Raw genomic sequence first — 21,295 nt, 5'->3', positions numbered from 1 at the left:
CAACGTATTCTTTATGTTTCATTCCATTATCTGCTTCATGTCTCCATGACAACTCTCTTTTGTTATTCTTCTCTGCAGGTGTTTTTTATACTTCCTCCTAATTATCTTCTTTGAGTATTATCTTATCATGTTATGAAGGTACTCCCGCCAATGAAAATCATCCATAACAAAGAAAAACTAGTCTTAAGAACATCCATTTTACCACTACTTAGCTCATGTAATGATGAACTCATCATAGGCCGATGAGAGGGTTAAAATAAGAAGGCTTGATAAGGAGGGTACAATCAAACTCATCAAGGCTCACAAGAGGCCTTCAAGGTGTGCTTGTGCGCTCAAGCAAGAGAGAAAGAGCCCAAAGGCACAGGGCGTGAGTCTAAATCATGAAGGGAAATATTTCTTGGTTCAAAATGTGCCCATGCACTCAAGGAAGCTAAGGAGGGTGCAAGGGCACACACCGAAGGGATGAATGGGTCAGGCTTCAAGCCTTCCAAGTGCGCTCATGCACTCAAGAGGAACAAGGAGGGTGCAAGACGCATATTCGAAGCATGAAGGACAAAAAAGTTGTTGTTTCAAGGTGCGCCCATGTGCTCAAAGAATAAAGGAGGGTGCAAGGGTGCACACTGAAGGGATGAAGTGTAGTGCCCACTCTAGTTTCCTTACCTTAATACGACATTATCTTAGACACTTTATTCTTCGAGGACCTCAGATTGAGGATCTGGACCCATGACACTATTATTAGCGATTGAGATATTCATGGTTGTGATGTTTATGAATGCTTTCCATTGATATTATGATAGCATGAATGGTTATGTATCTTATCTATTAGTATTCTGATGATTGCAATATTAAATAGTTAAGTTGGTCTCTATTTGAATTTATGATGAGGGTAGTAAAGAATATGTATGCGCTCTACCAAAAGCATAATGAGGATAAATTTGATGGATAGGTATATTTCTACGATGTTACGATGTTGATAGCTTAATGAATATGTATGTTTCCATTGATGATTATTGATGATAGCCATGAGGGATGTGTCCCCTATGTTACCTACTTCCTTTAGTTCAGATTTACAATGGACAATGATGTGAATGACCAGGAATTGTTAATGATGCTATTATGATAATTGACTAGCATTGAGAAACCTTGTTACTGATGATTATTGAGTATGGCAGGAAACCATCAGAGGCACTCGCATATGACATGTCGATGACACCTGGTTTGATGAAAATTCATATTAGTTTATCTTTTAAAGTCTAAGTCGATCTTGAAATCTACCATATATGTTTAACTATATTCTGATGATATGTTAATGGTTGTACACACAGATTAGTTGCTTGACCGAATGATCCACACATGGGTGATGGGGTTGTACAGGTGGATGGAACTACATGGGAGGGGTGGGACAGAGTCCCTGATCTCACCCACTAGCACTTCCACCGTGACTTGGGCTGGAAGGGTTGAAACACCTTCGCCTTGAAGATCACTATGCCATGAGGGCAGGTCCCAAAGTTGGGTCGCTCATGAGGACTTTACCGGGGGGCGCGCATCAAGGCGGATTCCTTGATCCCCGACACCATTAGTCTCACTATAGTAGGCAACATAGGAGATGATAGTGGTCTATGACGTTGCACTATACTTTCCCCTCGTAGTCACTGGATGCTTGAAGGGCAAGTGGTGTGGCACCCTTGGAACTTCAGGGGAATTTCTTGAAGGGCACGACCAACTTGGCACCCTTGGCATCACAAATAAACTACTAGGTGTGGCACCCTTGGTACTTCTAGGGAACTTCTTGAAGGGCACAACCAAACTGGCACCCTTGGCATCACAAATAAACTACTAGGTGTGGCACCCTTGGAACTTCTAGGGAAGTTCTTGAAGGGCACAACCAAACTGGCACCCTTGGCATCACAAATAAACTATTAGGTGTGGCACCCTTGGAACTTCTAGGGAAGTTCTTGAAGGGCACAACCAAACTTGGCACCCTTGGAATCAGTAAAAATAAATAATAATAGATAAATATAAGTAAGGAATGAAAACTAGGTAAAGTTACATCAAGGGTAAATGATGATTAGAAACCAAGGTAATTAAATCAAAAATAAAACTTGGAATAAGGAGGATCATAGGAAGAAATAAAATAGAGTACCTTAAAAACTCTACCCTTCCCATGTTGGAAAATACTAGGAAGATTATGTGGTTTAATTAGGAAAAAGGGGAAAGACAAACATAATTGTAAGGATAATGATTAATCCTAAACTAATTTAAACCTAATTAAGAAAAGAGGAAGGTGAATTAAAATGAGAATAATAAATTAAATTTAGAGAATTGTAGAGAAGCTCCATGTGTCAACAACCAACATAAGAATATCCATCTAGGAGATAACCTGAGTTAAATTAGGGAGTAGATTGGGGATAAAATCTTGACTCATTAATTGATTTCAAGTAATGAACACAAATTAAGGAATATAAAGGGGGAATAAAGGGACAACTAGGAGGAGAAATAGGAATCTTGTTGAGGTGAGGAAAATATTAGTTTTAAATAAAAATTTAAGTAAATAATTTTGGGAGACCCTTGATGTGAGAATGACACATGGGTGGGTGAATAATCAAGCTATTGAATTATAAAAAAATAATTAATTATGCATGACATGACAAGTGTCAACTATGAGGACTCCTATAAAAGAAGGGGCAAGCCATGGGAGAAGGGACTTTTTGGGGGAAATCCCTATTGTTGGATGGATGAGATGATGTCAGAGCAGTGATTACGAAGCTATAGTGAGTTTGGTGAGGTAGAGGATTTTAGAGAGGGGACTCTTGAGCCAAGGTGGGCTCTCCTCTACCAGCTAGTGCTTTCCTCCATTGTACAACCCCATTGCAGCTCGGGGGTCCATGGGGAAGAAGAGTACCCAAGGAGTAGGCTGGGAGGTTAACGGTGGGTCTTCGCATTCGGATCAAGTGCGTCATCATTCACTCGCGGAGGTGACCAGCTACAAGGGAATACCGGCAACAGCAGAGCAAGTGGAGTCTCGCCTTCTGGTGAATGGTACATATGTATTTCATTACTATTGATCTTAGTTAAAAGTATGAAAATGTTATGATATGTTTCCTGAAAGGAGTGGCAGGAATGTGTGTGCTAAATAAATTTGAATTTCAATGCGTTTCTTTTCTGGTTGTATTTGCTGTTTAAAAAAAAAAATAAAAAAAAATAAAAAAAAAAATGTTTATAGTCTGGATGTGGTCCTCACACTTGGTATTAGAGCCATGTTGAACCCTTGAGGCCTATGGGCCCATGCATGTATGGCTAGTTTTGTTAAATATATGATGAAAATCTCTAACTAATGTGACGAACTCCGACCTCCTCCTTCTTTTATCTCTTGAAATTTCGTCTGGCGGGGGATTTTAAATAATCTCTGCTCACAAATTCGTCAATTTTCGCTGTTGCCATATTTTTTTTTTTTTTGATATTCTATCCGCCAAGGAAATCTAAAACATCTCTGTTTAAATTTCATGAATTCTGGTCTGGTATACAAATTAAGAAGACGCACTTATGTGTTCAAAATTAGATCTATTTCCTAGATATATGGATCAACATGAAGATGAGGTAGTGCAATCCAAGGAAAGACTTTAGATTATCTTGGTATATGGGCCGAAGCTAAATGTCAAACTTCAAAGTAGATAAATTGCTTAAAAGTACGACTGAACTAAACTCAGCAATCTATCTACTTTGACTGGAGACTAAAGTCATGATAACTTTATGCTATCTAAAGTTGTGGCACACGCATGACTGGAGATTAAGGATAATGATAACCTACATGCATGACTGGAGATTAAGAATATTGATAACCTTATCCTATCTAAAGCTGGCGCATGCATGTATGAGCCCTTACTGCTGGAAGCCAAATTTCGTGATGTACCGTCACCTACAGATCTAAATTAATGCTGTACGGATCCTCTGCCACTGTAACAGAAAGCAACCAGATCTGCTGTACATGCTCCAGCCCGTAGAAGACCATCCAAGGAACACACTGAATAAAGCAGCACCAACAGTTACCCAATGGTTCCTCTCCATCCGTATAATCCAACTTCCTTCCCTTCCTGTCTTTATATAGCAGCAAAAGATCTGGTTAGCTGTATTGTAACATTGATTTCCACAGAGAAGACTCTGAGTGCTTGCAGAATTTTGCAATTCTCATTATAACATTTCTATATAGACTCGAATTGAAGTTTTCACAGCCACTGTTTTTAACAATATTTTAAAATGGCTTATCATTTTCTAAAAGGGCAAGAGTATCAGGCAACCTAATTGTTTAAAAACTACAACTAGGCCCACAATACTGTGCAAAACAACAAGAAGGTTCACAAAATTGAAAAGAGCCAGCTTCTTCTTCACACCTTCTCCTTTTTACCAATCCTGGAAAGAAGTTCCTTGCAACAGAAATGACAGCTCTGGCTCCATAATTCCACCTTGCATACTGACATCCATCATCATTTCCACATAGTAAGGAATTATCAGAACAGATGTGTGCATGTCAACAGCAAATCCTTGGTTTGTTGCACATAGTATGTCTGATTGAATTGCTTCCGTGTTTCTAAACACCTAGATTGATCATTGCATGGCCCAAATATTTTAGTGTGCTCAATTAGCATAGTATGTCATCCCATCTCATTAACTGTACTTCATCAGCTGCTTATCCAACAGTAATATCCTCTGTATACTGTTTCCTAATTCCATAAGGATCATAGTGTGAAGACTTAAAGACCATCTATCAGGTAAACATGGCACCTTGATAGTTTTATTGAAAATAAGCATTGACTGGAATTCTTCTTATAAATGTGAGCAGATCTTTCTGAAATGTGACTGAAATTCTATTCTTATACTTCCAGAATGAGTAATGACAGACCTACTGCTCATATATAATTAGTAATATGTGTCAAGACTCAAAAGAAAAACTTTACAGGCATCGGCTACTTATGTGATGTAACTAGTGGCTTAATGATTTCATAAACAGAGTCTTGGATATATTTGGTGAATAGGTACATAACCAGATAATGAAATCTATTTGGCATTGATGCATTGTAATAATATATTATTATAGGAACAATACATTCCTTGGTTCCTCCGATAAGGTGTGATGGAAAAAAAAAAAATTGCGTTTTCCGGGTCACCTAGATGTGTCAGAGATGGTAATATTTCATCCAGTTATGGTAGAATTTGTAACCTGCTATGCTGTTACAGGTCCTGCAACCTTACTCTATAGGTCGGTTGTATAACTGTACTGTTTACACTTAGTTGGCATAAGAAACATATTGTTTGTTCATTACAAGAAAGCCACGCCTTGGTTTGTCTGTTAAGTGGTTGATTTGATTCAATGGTCGAGATTTATTTCCACCTAGATTTGTTTTGGACAAATGTAAAAGAGGACCGAAGGCTTAATGAGTTGATGGCTCTAGCAGTCTTTCGACTTTCTTTGTCATGACCTAAAGTGGCATATTTGGACTTGAAAATGGTAGTAATCTATGTTCTTCGCAGGCTTAAGAAACATATTGTTTGTCACTTCTATTTGACAGTATGTCACTTATATTTGGCCCTGATACAACCTTATTTTATGGGCAGTTATATAACCGTCCTACTTACGCTTGACCTAAGGAACATATTGCTTGTTCTTTACAACAAAGCGTTGTCTAGCTTTGTTTTTTAAGTGTTTGATTTGACTCAATGCTCAAGATCTATGCAAATTTGTTTTGGACAAATGGAGAAAAATGTTCAGTGCTTTAGGGCCCAATGAGGGTAAGAAGTTGGTAGTTCTGGCAGTCATTAATTTCGAGGGAGGTGATTGTATTTGTCATGACTTAAAGTGAGATATTTGTACATAAAAATGGTAGTCAGTGACAGTCTTCTTCCTCACGCATAATTACTTCGTGTAGCATGGGATCAAATGGTTTTCCAATAGTATTGACCACATTAACATTAAATCCTTTCATGATTTCTACGAACTGTTTATAAATACTCCAGGCAAATTAGGAGCATTATTAGCGTCTAATGGAAGCCAATCTGTAAAGTAAATTGGAATGATAGGATTGACGACTCCTTCATTTCTAAATTGTTTTCGTGCCTACATTGCTAAACTATTTTCGTACAGGGGTTCATAAAAGTAATAATAAGCATTATAAAAATATTTAATAAAAAAGTTTAAGGCATATCTTAAATAGTTTAAGAAAATAACAGGGGTTCAAGGCATATCTTAAACAATTTCTATATTTTCAATTCAATTTTCCAATTGCCTAACATTAGCCATCTTACTGGCTTTCTTTTTAAGGAATTCTTGAACATATTTCTCTTTGTATTTTGGGTTTACCAGTTTATATGGTGACGTAGAACTCTCAGTTGTCACAATTAATTCCTACATATATTGTTTCTCTGCTTTATTGGCAAAGAAAAATAAAGTTGTTGAAAAGTATTCAGAAGCCTTTTCCATTCATTAAAACATGGAACATGTAATCATATACATTCGACATTTTCCATTCATTAAAATTGGGTAAATCTAGAATATTTAAAATATCTTTCTTCGATATTTGTATTTCAATTTTCTTTGCAACGATTTTCCATTTCAATTGCATTTACAATTTTATGGATTTTGTGCGGTTGGTCGAGTATTTTGGTCTGTAAATTATTTGATATTTTAATGTTTTCGAATGGTTGCTTTGCCATGGAGAATTTAAGTGAGATATATTGAAGGTATTATTTTTAATTGAAATAAAATTTCCAATAAAAATTTACAGTGTAATTCTAATTATTTTAGTTTCTATTAAGTATTCAACTTTCTTGACTTATTGTGATTTTTCTCTTGATGTTTAGCTTGCTCATTTTGGTTCCCTATAAATTGATACAATAAAAAGTAATCTAATATATAAACTTAAATCATAATAGTAGTAATAGAACTATATTTATTCTTGAAACTTCTATAAAGAATCTATCAAATTTATAATGGAATAAACCCCTTGCTGGTAGATGAAGTTTGATTCCAAGAGTTCAGCCTTATTTGAGATTAATTTTATCCAACAACAAAGAATGATCCAGCAAAGAGTGATTATGTACATGCAATGTCTAAATAGGTCTTATTGTTTATCAATGGTAAAGGATTAACTGAGACTAATTCCAATTAGAACAATTGAAAATGGACCAGAACAACAAGAAGCAACATAGGAGCATATTACAATCATGATAATATTATACATTGTAATATTTATGATTTATATCTTAATCTGTGTTTTGGCTCTTTCAAAATTGTCCACCATAGGCAGCATATTTTCAATTACATCACCTTGAATGTTAGATGCCAAACTTAGTCGTTCTTTCTCTGCTCTCTTCCTGTAATCTCACAGGGAGTTTGAGCTTCTCTTTGTTTGATTTGATTGACTTCTTTGTTCAATGTTTTGTAATGTAACAAGAAAACTTTGCCTTTATGACTTTTTGGATTCTTTGCTAGTTCTTAATGCAGAAATAGAGCTATAGTATTGGTTTATGGTTATCTGGAGCACCATACTTCTACCAATGCCATTCGATACAGTCAATGATCATTTTAGACATGGGTTTCTCTCTATTGTTTTACATTCTGTGCATATCTTTTCCTGAAAGGTCCTCTTAAATTCTGAATGATCTTGTATCATATATCTGTTCTGTGAAGATTATTTCATAATGCTTGTATGTCATTTGGCTATTTGGCCCTTTATCAAATACTTTCAATCCACAAGCTTGACCCTTTAGTTGTTGAATTATCCAAGGAAATGGCATTTTCCATTTTCGATAGGATTTGCTGTTTCATGACAACTTAACAGGATGATCATATGTCAAGAATATAATGACAAAAAAAAAATTAATTAACATAGTTAAAGGTAGATATATCAAGATAATGGAAAGTTGGATAAATGCATTTGCAGGAAAGCATTATATACAACGACATGCATTATTAAGTGATAATACCTATTAGGTTTTGGTTTATAATTGCAGAGTTCTCCCACAGAGAACGAAAATCGCAAATGATCGTAAAGGGGATTCTGTTGCGGCGGAGGGAAAGGTTTGGTTACCTTAACTGTGATGCTCGCAACAGGACCGTCCGATTAAAAACCCTAAGAAGTGACGAAAAGGATCAAACACCTGTCGAGTGAAAACATATCACTAGCCCCTCCTACGCATGACATGTGGAATTTGAGATGTTCCAAGGAACCGTAGGTCATAGCGTTCTAGACATTTACATTTAGACATGGGTCTATTTTTTGGTTATATGAAATTGTGAGATATTTGACAACATGTCGGATGGATGATTTAAACTAACTCCACATAAGAACACAACAATACTCAACGTTAATCCAAAGTCACACTAAAAGTAGATTGGTAACCTATGATAAGTCATAGTGCTTTGAATTAATTCGAAAAGTGCATAACATGATGGAAGGGGTGGCTAGTGGCATTATAGCACAACGTAATATTAGATGTATATATACATATAGTGCATGGTTTTGTGTTATGTAAAATCATAGAGTGAGAATCTACGAGCTTTGAGTGATTCCCAGGTCTTGAGAAGGCGTTAAAGTGTCCACCATAGAAGTAGCAGGTTTAGCATAACCATACTGGGAATTTGCATGTTGTATCGTACTCTGTTGTTTGACAAAGTACTTTTACCCAGTCTCACATTACCAGCGTCCCAATTATTGTACTATTTGCAAGTGTAGGGGCTTCCCACCTCACCACCACCCTTTCATCCAATCATTAAGGACATTTACTTTAGCATGAAAGACGATGCGTGGTTAAAATTACTGCTTTGCTAAATAGACCATATAGTCTAATAAAGATTGTTATACAGTAAAATTTTCCAGTTGTGTAGAAATACTTCTAAAATTATTTGGTTTTCATTTAAGACATTCCATTTGGCAGGGGGTAGATGCATGCCAAATGCTGACTTCATGATTTTGCTAATTTTCAATCTATCGAAAATGCAGCCTGTTTATATGTTCGCCAACAATCTTGTTTCATATTGGAATCGGTTTTGTTTTTTTCGAATGTTTTGGTCATTGAGGTTGAATTTAAGGCCTTTACTGTTAGCTCCTTCATCTATCATATGATTAAAAGATTCCAGATATGCTGAAATGTTATTTCTGCTAAAGTATTCCTCTGTTATGCTAGAGTTTCTTAACATGTTAAATGATTCTAATAACATAGCTTATGAACCTTGATTGTTAATGTCTCTTATTATCACTAAAAATAAATCCCAAGCTGTCTATTCTATTCCCTATTTCATGTAGAAATTTTGAATAATATGACACATATTCAATGGAGATTATCTTGATCATGTACTATTGCGGAATACATACACAATACATAAACTCCTCTACGTTGATCATCAATTTACAGAAGCAGAAACATTCACAGGCGCACATAGAAGCATCAATCAAACTCATTTACACAGTATGTATCCCGGGAAAGCATCTCGCTAAAAACCCCAACTATCTGTATATTATATTGATTGAATCATGTAACATTACAAAGTACAATGCTTATCACAAGCAATCCAGTACCAGCTCCACCTGTTACACACAATACAGCTAAGATATGATCTCCAAATCTATTCCACTGCTTGCCTGCCTCCATTGCTCAATACCTGCTCAAGAACTGATGAGAATGGTTTACCAAACTCGTATTTGACCTGCAAATAATCGCTCACACTGTGTTGGACGTGAGCACAGGCTACAATACTGAGCAAATACGTGAGAAAACTCATTGGCATACTCAATCCCTTGATTGTGCAAGATCTGGTGCACAACTATAGTCACAACTGATAGTAATCTGATTCTCTACCACCTGTCCCTGCTGAACTGAACATGCACTGACATGAAACTGAGTTAACTGATGTATTCTATAGTTGTATTATGAGTTAATAACTTGTGAATTAATTAATAACTAATTCACCCAACTCATCTCTAGTCTATTGATCAGTTAGACTAAATACAACTAGTTTAACAAAGCTAAACTGAACACAACTCCATCAACTGCACCTCCAGTCCACTAAACTCAACTCACTTGAGTTCTAACTGAAGTCCTGCATGCAAATATTAGTCATCCCATAGGTAACCACGTATTTCCCTCTGGGATCTGCATGTACCACATCCGTAGCTCATCCTGAAGTGCTCCAAGAGAATAAGATCAAGTTTATAGTCCAAATATTATTATGAGACAATAATATTTGACTTTTCTATTTTTGACAGCCAGTTTAAAAATAGACTGTGATCACTCACACTGTGATCAAAAATAGAAGTCCATCTATTTTTCCCAACTTGACCAATCATCCATAAACAACAACCTGCAATCCATAGACATGATCCATATGTCTAAAAATAGACTTGCGCCAAAAATAGCCTGCGAGCCCACTTAGTGAAGGCGACTCTTTTCACTAAGCTCCATCATCTTGTTGCGCTCTCAACAAGCATTTCTTGTTGCACACTTTTCAAAACTCCCTCTCAACAAGAAAGGCTTCCTCTCAAACCCGATCCTGTAACTCTGGAATGTTCTCCATGCAACACATTTGGCCGGTCCACTTGCTCTGTCATCAAAGTCTCTGACTGTGCCTCTGTCGACTGAAACTCTGCATCTCTGTGCTCTTCAGTATCTGACTGCTCTAGCCTCTGTCACTTTGATCTCTGACTGCATTCGTGCTGCTGCTGGTTCTATCTCCCAGCATTGCATCCGCACTGCACCTCCCAACTGACCTCCCTGTTGGGATAGAAATACCCTCTGATGCTGAAGCTCTACCTGCTGCTGACAAGTGCTCCCTCTCTGACATCTGCGCTACTACAACATCTCCATGCATCTTGCACCATTGCACACCGCTCTGTGCCACCTAGCACTGTGCAAAACACTTGTGCCTCTCGCATTGCTACAGCCTGCTAGCTATGCGCTGTCCTGGGATTCCCTACACTGTCACTCTCTCTGCCGCTCCATCCGCATCTGTCTCTACCCAATCAGTCAGTTCCTGCTACTACACATTTGGGGCTCCCGTAGCAAGGTCTTATCCAAGAGGTTGGGTACCTCAAGGATCTTGCCCCTCCTCCTTGGGACGATCAATCCACATCACCCCACCTCCTACCTGGAGGTATGCCTGCATGCGATCCTTCAGCCCATCTGGCTCGAAGTTTCCCCCTACTGGAGGTCTCTAGATGAGTAGATGTCTCTACTCGATCTCCTCTCAGCTTCCCTTGTTGTGGCTGCTCCACAACCTCCTGAAGCTGCTGCACCAATCGTGGCTCCTCCACAATCGTCTGAGACTTCTTCTGGCTCTGCATGTTGAGAGGTAATATACGCTCCCTCTCAACCACCAAGTCTCCATCAGTTGCCTTGCTGCTCAAGGCTTTGCATGCATCTTGAACCTCAAGAGCATACAGGTTCCTGACCCTTGAACCAATCTCATGACAACGAAAGCATCTCACCTTCGACTTGTCAACCTTCTTCCCATCACTGGAAGAACAAGATTCGGAAAGAGAACCCTTCTCCTTCCCCTTCTTCACCTTACTCGCTAAGGCACAGTTCTCCTCATCCTGCATGGATGAAGAACCGTCTCTGGTGCTCCATCTAATCTCCTCCTGCACAAGATCGGACCAAAGTCTCTCCCATCCTGGCAGTTTCTTCCTTCCATTCACCGAGTCCTGGTAGCTATGCCAACTCTTAGGAAGGTCAAGGAGTGCTAGACTCACCATCCTCATCCTCAACAGTTACCCCCACACTTCCCAGCTCATCCCGGCATTGGGTGAACTTCGTGAGATACCTGGGCATACTGTCTCCATTCTCACACTGAATGTTTCTAAGTTTTATCTCTTGCTTTGGAATTAAATTCGAATTCCACCAGCTCAAAAACTCAACCACTTCCGATCTAGAATTCGTGAGAACACAATATTTCTTGTACAGAGATCGACTGTATGGGCATTCACAGGATATCTCACCTTCCAAAAGAAGGATGAATCCAGAGGCTACCTGGCCCGATTACAGACTTTGCCTGAAGAAATAGAATGTAAACACTTCCTGAATAGTAGATCAGATGATCAATCCTCGCTTGATATCCTGTAAAAATCTCTTCTACAAATCAAGCAGCTCTGATACCATGTAGAAATTTTGAATAATATGACACATATTCAATGGAGATTATCCTGATCATGTATTATTGCGGAATACATACACAATACATAAACTCCTCTACGTTGGTCATCAATTTACAGAAGCAGAAACATTCACAGGCGCACATAGAAGCATCAATCAAACTCATTTACACAGTATGTATCCCGGGGAAAGTATCTCGCTAAAAACCCCAACTATCTGTATATTATATTGATTGAATCATGTAACATTACAAAGTACAATGATTATCACAAGCAATCCAGTACCAGCTCCACCTGTTACACACAATACAGCTAAGATCTGATCTCCAAATCTATTCCACTGCTTGCCTGCCTCCACTGCTCAATACCTGCTCAAGAACTGATGAGAATGGTTTACCAAACTCGTATTTGACCTGCAAATAATCACTCACACTGTGTTGGACGTGAGCATAGGCTACAATACTGGGCAAATACGTGAGCAAACTCATTGGCATACTCAATCCCTTGATTGTGCAAGATCTGGTGCACAACTATAGTCACAATTGATAGTAATCTGATTCTCTACCACCTGTCCCTACTGAACTGAACATGCACTGACATGAAACTGAGTTAACTGATGTATTCTATAGTTATATTATGAGTTAATAACTTGTGAATTAATTAATAACTAATTCACCCAACTCATCTCTAGTCTATTGATCAGTTAGACTAAATACAACCAGTTTAACAAAGCTAAACTGAACACAACTCCATCAACTGCACCTCCAGTCCACTAAACTCAACTCACTTGAGTTCTAACTGAAGTCCTGCATGCAAATATTAGTCATCCCATAGGTAACCACGTATTTCCCTATGGGATCTGCATTTACCACATCCGTAGCTCATCCTGAAGTGCTCCAAGAGAATAAGATCAAGTTTATAGTCCAAATATTATTATGAGACAATAATATTTGAATTTTCTATTTTTGACAGCCAATCTAAAAATAGACTTTGATCACTCACACTGTGATCACTCACACTGTGATAAAAAATAGAAGTCCATCTATTTTTCCCAACTTGACCAATCATCCATAAACAGCAACCTGCAATCCATAGACATGATCCATATGTCTAAAAATAGACATAGTCTAAAAATAGACTTGCGCCAAAAATAGCCTGCGAGCCCACTTAGTGAAGACGACTCTTTTCACTAAGCTCCATCATCTTGTTGCACTCTCAACAAGCATTTCTTGTTGCACACTTTTCAACATTTCAATCTGCTATGGTGATCCTTTGATTTAAAACACAGATTTTTAATACTGATGAGTCTTACTTCCATTAGGGAGTTGTGGTATTTATGAGTCTATTCGTTTCCTCTCTAGATAAAGCTTTGAAATGAATCTTGTTTTTGGGGATAAAACAATGTTAGTATTAAATAACACCCTTAATCGTTAAAAATCCTTTCTATGCTTTTAACTAATACAGTTTGAATCTATATTATCTTGCTTCAATTCTCTACACCAGTGCTTTAGAGTTATCAACTGAAGCAATCTATTTTTGGTTTGTTCCTTGTACAAATTTTTGGGTTGTTAAATGATAATTGAAAAATAAAATAAACATATTATTTCAGACAACAAAGTAGTCATTGGGAGTGGCTATTAAAATATGATACAAACATTCTGCTTATTTTTGAGTGCCTGAGGAAATAAAATTTGTATTGCAGAATGAAAATTTATATCAAAGCTTTTGTAAGTGATATCTCCTTTTAAGATGATGAATTGGAACCTGGAATGGAAATTTTGGTTCATTAATTTCAAAATCCTCAACCAGTCTCTTTGATCAAGGATATGTTATTGCTACCAATGGCAAGAGCAATGTGCCTTAAGCGTTTATAGTCTGAAAAACATTGCTCTAAGTTATTTTCCTTGAGATGTTTGAGTAACACGTGCTTCTTTTGAATGATCAGTGTCAGCATGGACTTGTATAGTAAGTAAGAGGTGTAATGCGATGATAATTCAGTTAGTTTGTAAATCCAAAGCAATTAGTTTGTGTGGACCCTGATATCATGTTTCCTAAAAAAAAAAAGAAAAAAAAAGACTTGCATTATGAACATAGTATGAAGGATGATCATAACAAGGACAATTGTTGGGCATTACATCTCAAGCTCATGTTCGAAGGAACTATACTTGAAAGACACTCTTGAATATTCAAGAGGTTAAAGGAATGAAAATGAGAAGCATTAGATTTTATGACAATGTTTCATGAGGGCCTAATAGAACTAATTAGGTAAAAATGATAAAAATAATAATAAATAAATTAGTTGAGAAAATTACTTAATCCAGAAGATGAAAATGAATTTGTTAATTGATTTTAATTCCTTAAGAAAAAAATGTGCTTAATTTAAAAAAATCAGAGATGCCTGTTACCAAAAGGTTAGCAAGAGTTTCAGGAAGGATTCCTAGGATATGTGTCGTCGTTTTCCTTTATGTTTCGAGGACTTTGGGACGAAGTCCATTGTTAAGAGGGGGTGTATGTAGTGCCCACTCTAGTTTCCTGACCTTAATACGGCATTATCTTAGACACTTTATTCTTCGAGGACCTCAGATTGAGGATCTGGACCCATGAAACTATTATTAGCGATTGAGATATTCATGGTTGTGATGTTTATGAATGCTTTCCATTGATATTATGATAGCATGAATGGTTATGTATCTTATCTATCAGTATTCTGATGATTGCAATATTAAATAGTTAAGTTGGTCTCTATTTGAATTTATGATGAGGGTAGTAAAGAATATGTATGCGCTCTACCAAAAGCATAATGAGGATAAATTTGATGGATAGGTATATTTCTACGATGTTACGATGTTGATAGCTTAATGAATATGTATGTTTCCATTGATGATTATTGATGATAGCCATGAGGGATGTGTCCCCTATGTTACCTACTTCCTTTAGTTCAGATTTACAATGGACAATGATGTGAATGACCAGGAATTGTTAATGATGCTATTATGATAATTGACTAGCATTGAGAAACCTTGTTACTGATGATTATTGAGTATGGTAGGAAACCATCAGAGGCACTCGCATATGACATGTCGATGACACCTGGTTTGATGAAAATTCATATTAGTTTATCTTTTAAAGTCTAAGTCGATCTTGAAATCTTCCATATATGTTTAACTATATTATGATGATATGTTAATGGTTGTACACACAGATTAGTTGCTTGACCGAATGATCCACACATGGGTGATGGGGTTGTACAGGTGGGTGGAACTACATGGGAGGGGTGGGACAGAGTCCCTGATCTCACCCACTAGCACTCCCGTCGTGACTTGGGCTGGAAGGGTTGAAACACCTTCGCCTTGAAGATCACGATGCCATGAGGGCAGGTCCCAAAGTTGGGTCGCTCATGAGGACTTTACCGGGGGGTGCGCATCAAGGCGGATTCCTTGATCCCCGACACCATTAGTCTCACTATAGTAGGCAACATAGGAGATGATAGTGGTCTATGACGTTGCACTATACTTTCCCCTCGTAGTCACTGGGTGCTTGAAGGGCAAGTGGTGTGGCACCCTTGGAACTTCAGGGGAATTTCTTGAAGGGCACGACCAACTTGGCACCCTTGGCATCACAAATAAACTACTAGGTGTGGCACCCTTGGAACTTCTAGGGAACTTCTTGAAGGGCACAACCAAACTGGCACCCTTGGCATCACAAATAAACTACTAGGTGTGGCACCCTTGGAACTTCTAGGGAAGTTCTTGAAGGGCACAACCAAACTGGCACCCTTGGCATCACAAATAAACTATTAGGTGTGGCACCCTTGGAACTTCTAGGGAAGTTCTTGAAGGGCACAACCAAACTTGGCACCCTTGGAATCGGTAAAAATAAATAATAATAAATAAATATAAGTAAGGAATGAAAACTAGGTAAAGTTACATCAAGGGTAAATGATGATTAGAAACCAAGGTAATTAAATCAAAAATAAAACTTGGAATAAGGAGGATCATAGGAAGAAATAAAATAGAGTACCTTAAAAACTCTACCCTTCCCATGTTGGAAAATACTAGGAAGATTATGTGGTTTAATTAGGAAAAAGGGGAAAGACAAACATAATTGTAAGGATAATGATTAATCCTAAACTAATTTAAACCTAATTAAGAAAAGAGGAAGGTGAATTAAAATGAGAATAATAAATTAAATTTAGAGAATTGTAGAGAAGCTCCATATGTCAACAACCAACATAAGAATATCCATCTAGGAGATAACCTGAGTTAAATTAGGGAGTAGATTGGGGATAAAATCTTGACTCATTAATTGACTTCAAGTAATGAACACAAATTAAGGAATATAAAGGGGGAATAAAGGGACAACTAGGAGGAGAAATAGGAATCTTGTTGGGGTGAGGAAAATATTAGTTTTAAATAAAAATTTAAGTAAATAATTTTGGGAGACCCTTGATGTGAGAATGACACATGGGTGGGTGAATAATCAAGCTATTGAACTATAAAAAAATAATTAATTATGCATGACATGACAAGTGTCACCTATGAGGACTCCTATAAAAGAAGGGGCAAGCCATGGGAGAAGGGACTTTTTGGGGGAAATCCCTATTGTTGGATGGATGAGATGATGTCAGAGCAGTGATTACGAAGCTATAGTGAGTTTGGTGAGGTAGAGGATTTTAGAGAGGGGACTCTTGAGCCAAGGTGTGCTCTCCTCTACCAGCTAGTGCTTTCCTCCATTGTACAACCCCATTGCAGCTCGGGGGTCCGCGGGGAAGAAGAGTTCCCAAGGAGTAGGCTGGGAGGTTAACCGGTGGGTCTTCACATTTGGATCAAGTGCGTCATCATTCACTCGTGGAGGTGACCAGCTACAAGGGAATACCAACAACAGCAAAGCAAGTGGAGTCTCGCCTTCTGGTGAACGGTACATATGTATTTCATTACTATTGATCTTAGTTAAAAGTATGAAAATGTTATGATATGTTTCCTGAAAGGAGTGGCAGGAATGTGTGTGCTAAATAAATTTGAATTTCAATGCGTTTCTTTATTGGTTGTATTTGCTGTTTAAAAAAAAAAAATGTATATAGTCTGGATGTGGTCCTCACATGAAGGGGTTAGGCTTTGAGCCTTCATAGTGTGCTTGTGCACTCAAGAGGAACTAGAAGGGAGCAGTTCTCCGAGTCAAAGGAGTGCACTAAAATGAAGGCTTCAAGCTTCGTGATTACGCCATGCACTCTTTAAGAGAAGGATGAAACCTTCATGCTTCAAGAGTGTGTCATGCACTCAAAGACTTTAGGCTTCAAGAGTGCACAATGCACTCAAAGGCTTCAGCCTTCATGAGTGTGCCATGCGCTCAAAGGGAAGGATGAAGACTTCATGCTTCGTGAGTGTAGCATGTGCTCTACGGGAAGGCTTCGTGCTTTGTGAGTGAATCATATGTCCAAAGGATTCAAGCTTCATGAGTGCATTATGTGATTTTTAAGAGACAAAGGATCCTTCATTGTTTTGAAGTGCACTTTTTTGTTTTAATGTGTGCTTAATGGGTCCTTGTTTCTCTGAAGTGTGCTTTTCTACTAAGCATTTGAAGTGTGCTTTGTTGTTTGAAGTGTGATTCATTGTTTCGAAGTGCGCTTTATTTTTTTGGAGTGTACTTTGGCCTGGGAGGGTGCAGTTCTCTCCAACAGTGTCTACTTGTTCATCTGGAATGCGGTTTTCACTAAGGAAGGCAACACAAGGCTAGGTGACTTATCCTTAGGAAGTAATAATGCACTGTGATAGGGGGGAGACCTTAGAAAAGATTATGTGCACAAGTATGGGAGGAAAGATACATCAATGAGGCTCATGAGTAAGTTGTAATCATCATCTAGTAAGAGGGTTAATGCCTTTAGAACTTGCATTGGGATGAAGGACCAAGAAGAGCTTGCAAAATGGCTAAGTGTGGGATCAGCATAGTAGGAGAAATAAATGCATCCTAACATGACTCAAACATGGATCACACACATAAATGCTATAAATACAAGCCAACAAAATGCACAAGACTCGTGAACATTAGTCACAACTTGAAATGATAGCCAAGTGACACCTATTTCTAAGTGCGACAATTGAAATGACACATTATAACACTTAGAGCATAAGTTATGAGAGGAGTGACGACTGTGACCAAAAGGTGTGCTTGGTTGTAAGAATGTATCTAACACATATTCCAATGATATGTATGACCATGTAATGTAAAAGGTGTTCCAGAACTAAATTTTGTGATACGCAAAGGTGCGACACACAGAGGAGTTAAAACAACAAAAGTGACACCTATGACAGGAGGAAAACATGAAGACGACACTTGCAAAATGCGAAAAATCTTAAAAGAGACACATGCCAAAGCGAAGATAACATGAAAATGACACTTATTAAATTCAAATTTAGCAAAAGTGATAGTCCTAAACATAAAAGTGCCACTTGTTAAAGCAACGATGCACAAAAGCGATAGCTAGGAAAACTCACTGTAATAAAAGCACAAATGCAATCAAAATGAGGGATACTATCAATGAAAGTGCACAATGAATGTCGACGTGAGTTGCACATTGAATAAGCATTGTCTTTATTCAAGCTTGAATAAAATAAGTTTGTTCATGAACCCATCGGAGGTTGAGCATGTGTGTGCAATTGACTTGACAGTTTGAATCTAGGAAGAAGACTTAAATGTTTTACAAAACATCAAATGACCATGGATTAACCATAAGGAAATAGACTAGAAGATCCTCAGTAAGAACCAAAATTCAAGTGTGAGGAAATTTTTGGAGGGTGTTGTTCGAACAACAACATAGACATAAGCCTTAAGTGACCTCATGTAATACACAGACCTAATGATCTTGTACTAAATTTCCCTACTCTACCTGATAAGAGCTTCGTCAATTATATAGGAGGAAGAGGATTGTGCACAATTGATGATGCCAAATTCTTCACTAAGACTCCAACATCATTTCAAATTAATTGTCATCATATAGGGAATAGTTGTCAATCCAAGCATTTCATCCCAATTTTGAATGGATTTCAAAATCATAATAGAATGAAACATCAAATGGGCTATGAATATTGCCATTTTGTATTACCAAATCTCCTAGCAATAATATTCCCACTACGAACTAATATGGATTGTTGCAAGCACACAACTCTATCTTTCTCCCATGAAACACAACCTATAGACATAATGTGCTTGTATCGCATTCCCTCATTCATCATTACGAGATAGATATTTGGGATCTTCAACACCCATGGATTTCAAACCTTTGGGCTTTAAACATAATGTCTTCATGCTTCAAAACGTATGGTGGCACCATTTGGAGCTTGCCCTCATGGGGTCTCTTAATCCTTAAATAAAAATAAAAATTCCACCGCATTAAATGATAGAGAAATGTTCCACTGGTCCATTGATCCACAAGATTATCAAGGCCAAACTTGTTCCCTTATTAGTCATTATATTAGTTTCTTTGTTATTCTCATGAAGCACATGAAGGGAGAGTGCCTATATGGCTAATTATTTTTCCAGGGTCTCGAATGATCACTTATTTAGATTACAGGTACAGACCCAAACTAACCCTAGAAAAGTGCATAAATCTTTACTTGAACCATTTCCAAACCCTATGTATATGATATTTCTACTTTTGGATTACAAGCATAGGTCAGAACTAACCCCTAGAAAAGTGCATAAATCTTTTCTTGAGCCATTTCCACACCCTATAACCGTACCACCCCTTCAAATTTGTTTAAAAGTATAATTTAAAACTTTTATTATCCAATTTTACTTCAAAGATTTTAAATTGCTTTAAAACAACTTTGTCAAATTATTAAAAAAATAAATTAATTCACAAATTTATTTTCTTTTTAAACTTTTACTTAAAAAAATGATCATAATTATTAAAAAATATAATACTAAAATATAAATATATTTAACCAAAAATTGTAATATCATAAATATTTGATGACCAATATGAATGTTAATTAAAAATGAAACGTATTATATAGTACTTATCTCATATATTTATAAAAGTTTAATTTCCATGAATTTTATTTTTTTAAAACCAATTTAGATCCATCTTAACTCCAAATATATCCATTGTTGAGAGAGATCAAATCTCTCGAGGTGCAAACCTCTTTTTTGAGTGTGAAACTTAAGGAAATGTTTACACCTCGAGAGATTTGATCCCTCTTAGCACTTGATAAATATGGAGTTAAGATGGATCCAGGTATGTTTCATTCGTGCATAGTCACATAAAATTTGTTGAACACTTAATTATTATGATCATTTTAAATATGTTAAATATGTATAATATTAATCTAGTCATTTTAATTTTATATTTGGTCAGTTATCTCAATTTGTTGAGATGATAGAGACTTTTAAAAATTTGAATGATGAAAAATGATGAAATAAAAGTTTTGAATGCAAAGTAACAATGTAACATTGTTGAATGATAGAAAATGTGAATAATAAGGATATAGGCAATTACAAGTAGTCTTCATTGTGATCAATCTCAAACTATTCTCTTCTACTATCCTTATTGTCACACCTGTTAGTTTTTCCATCTTTTCATATTGATCATATGAAAAGGGAAATTGAAAGCATATATCATTCAAATCGTTAACTCGAGCTATTCTAGTAAATGACATACCTCGTTTCTCTTTCTCTTCAATATTAATAGTAGCTTTCTCCAAAGTCAATCAGTGTGACTTATGGAGTGTTAAACCCCAAGTAAGTTTCAATTGTAGTTGTTTTTTATTGCCTCGTTTGAATACAAATTTACTAACAATGATGAATGATGGAAAATGGGAATAATAAAAATGTTGTCAATTACAAATAGTTTATAGTTTCAAGAAGCAACCATTTTAGGTAAGTGAAGATTTTATTTAAGATGAAAATTCAAGTATTTTACTTATGGTTAAATTACAGTAAAAAAAAAATCAATGCACATTGTCAATAATTTTTTTGTGCTTACGCTGAAATCGATGCACATCATACATCATATATCTAGTTAATGTACATCTGTCTCCCTCCCTATCTTTGTCTCTCTATCCCCCTACTCTCTCTCTCCCCTCTCTCTCTCCCCCATCCCCCTCTCTCTCCCCCACATCTCTCTGTGTCTCTCTGCCTCTCCTTCCTTATGTTTGTCTCTC

Source organism: Pinus tabuliformis, chromosome 2_2 (assembly GCF_031772625.1).
Source record: "Pinus tabuliformis cultivar Carrire ecotype Pingquan chromosome 2_2, CPIR1, whole genome shotgun sequence".
Lineage (NCBI taxonomy): Eukaryota > Viridiplantae > Streptophyta > Pinopsida > Pinales > Pinaceae > Pinus > Pinus tabuliformis.
The sequence above is the reverse complement of the archived record's forward strand: the minus strand, read 5'-3'. Positions refer to the sequence as shown.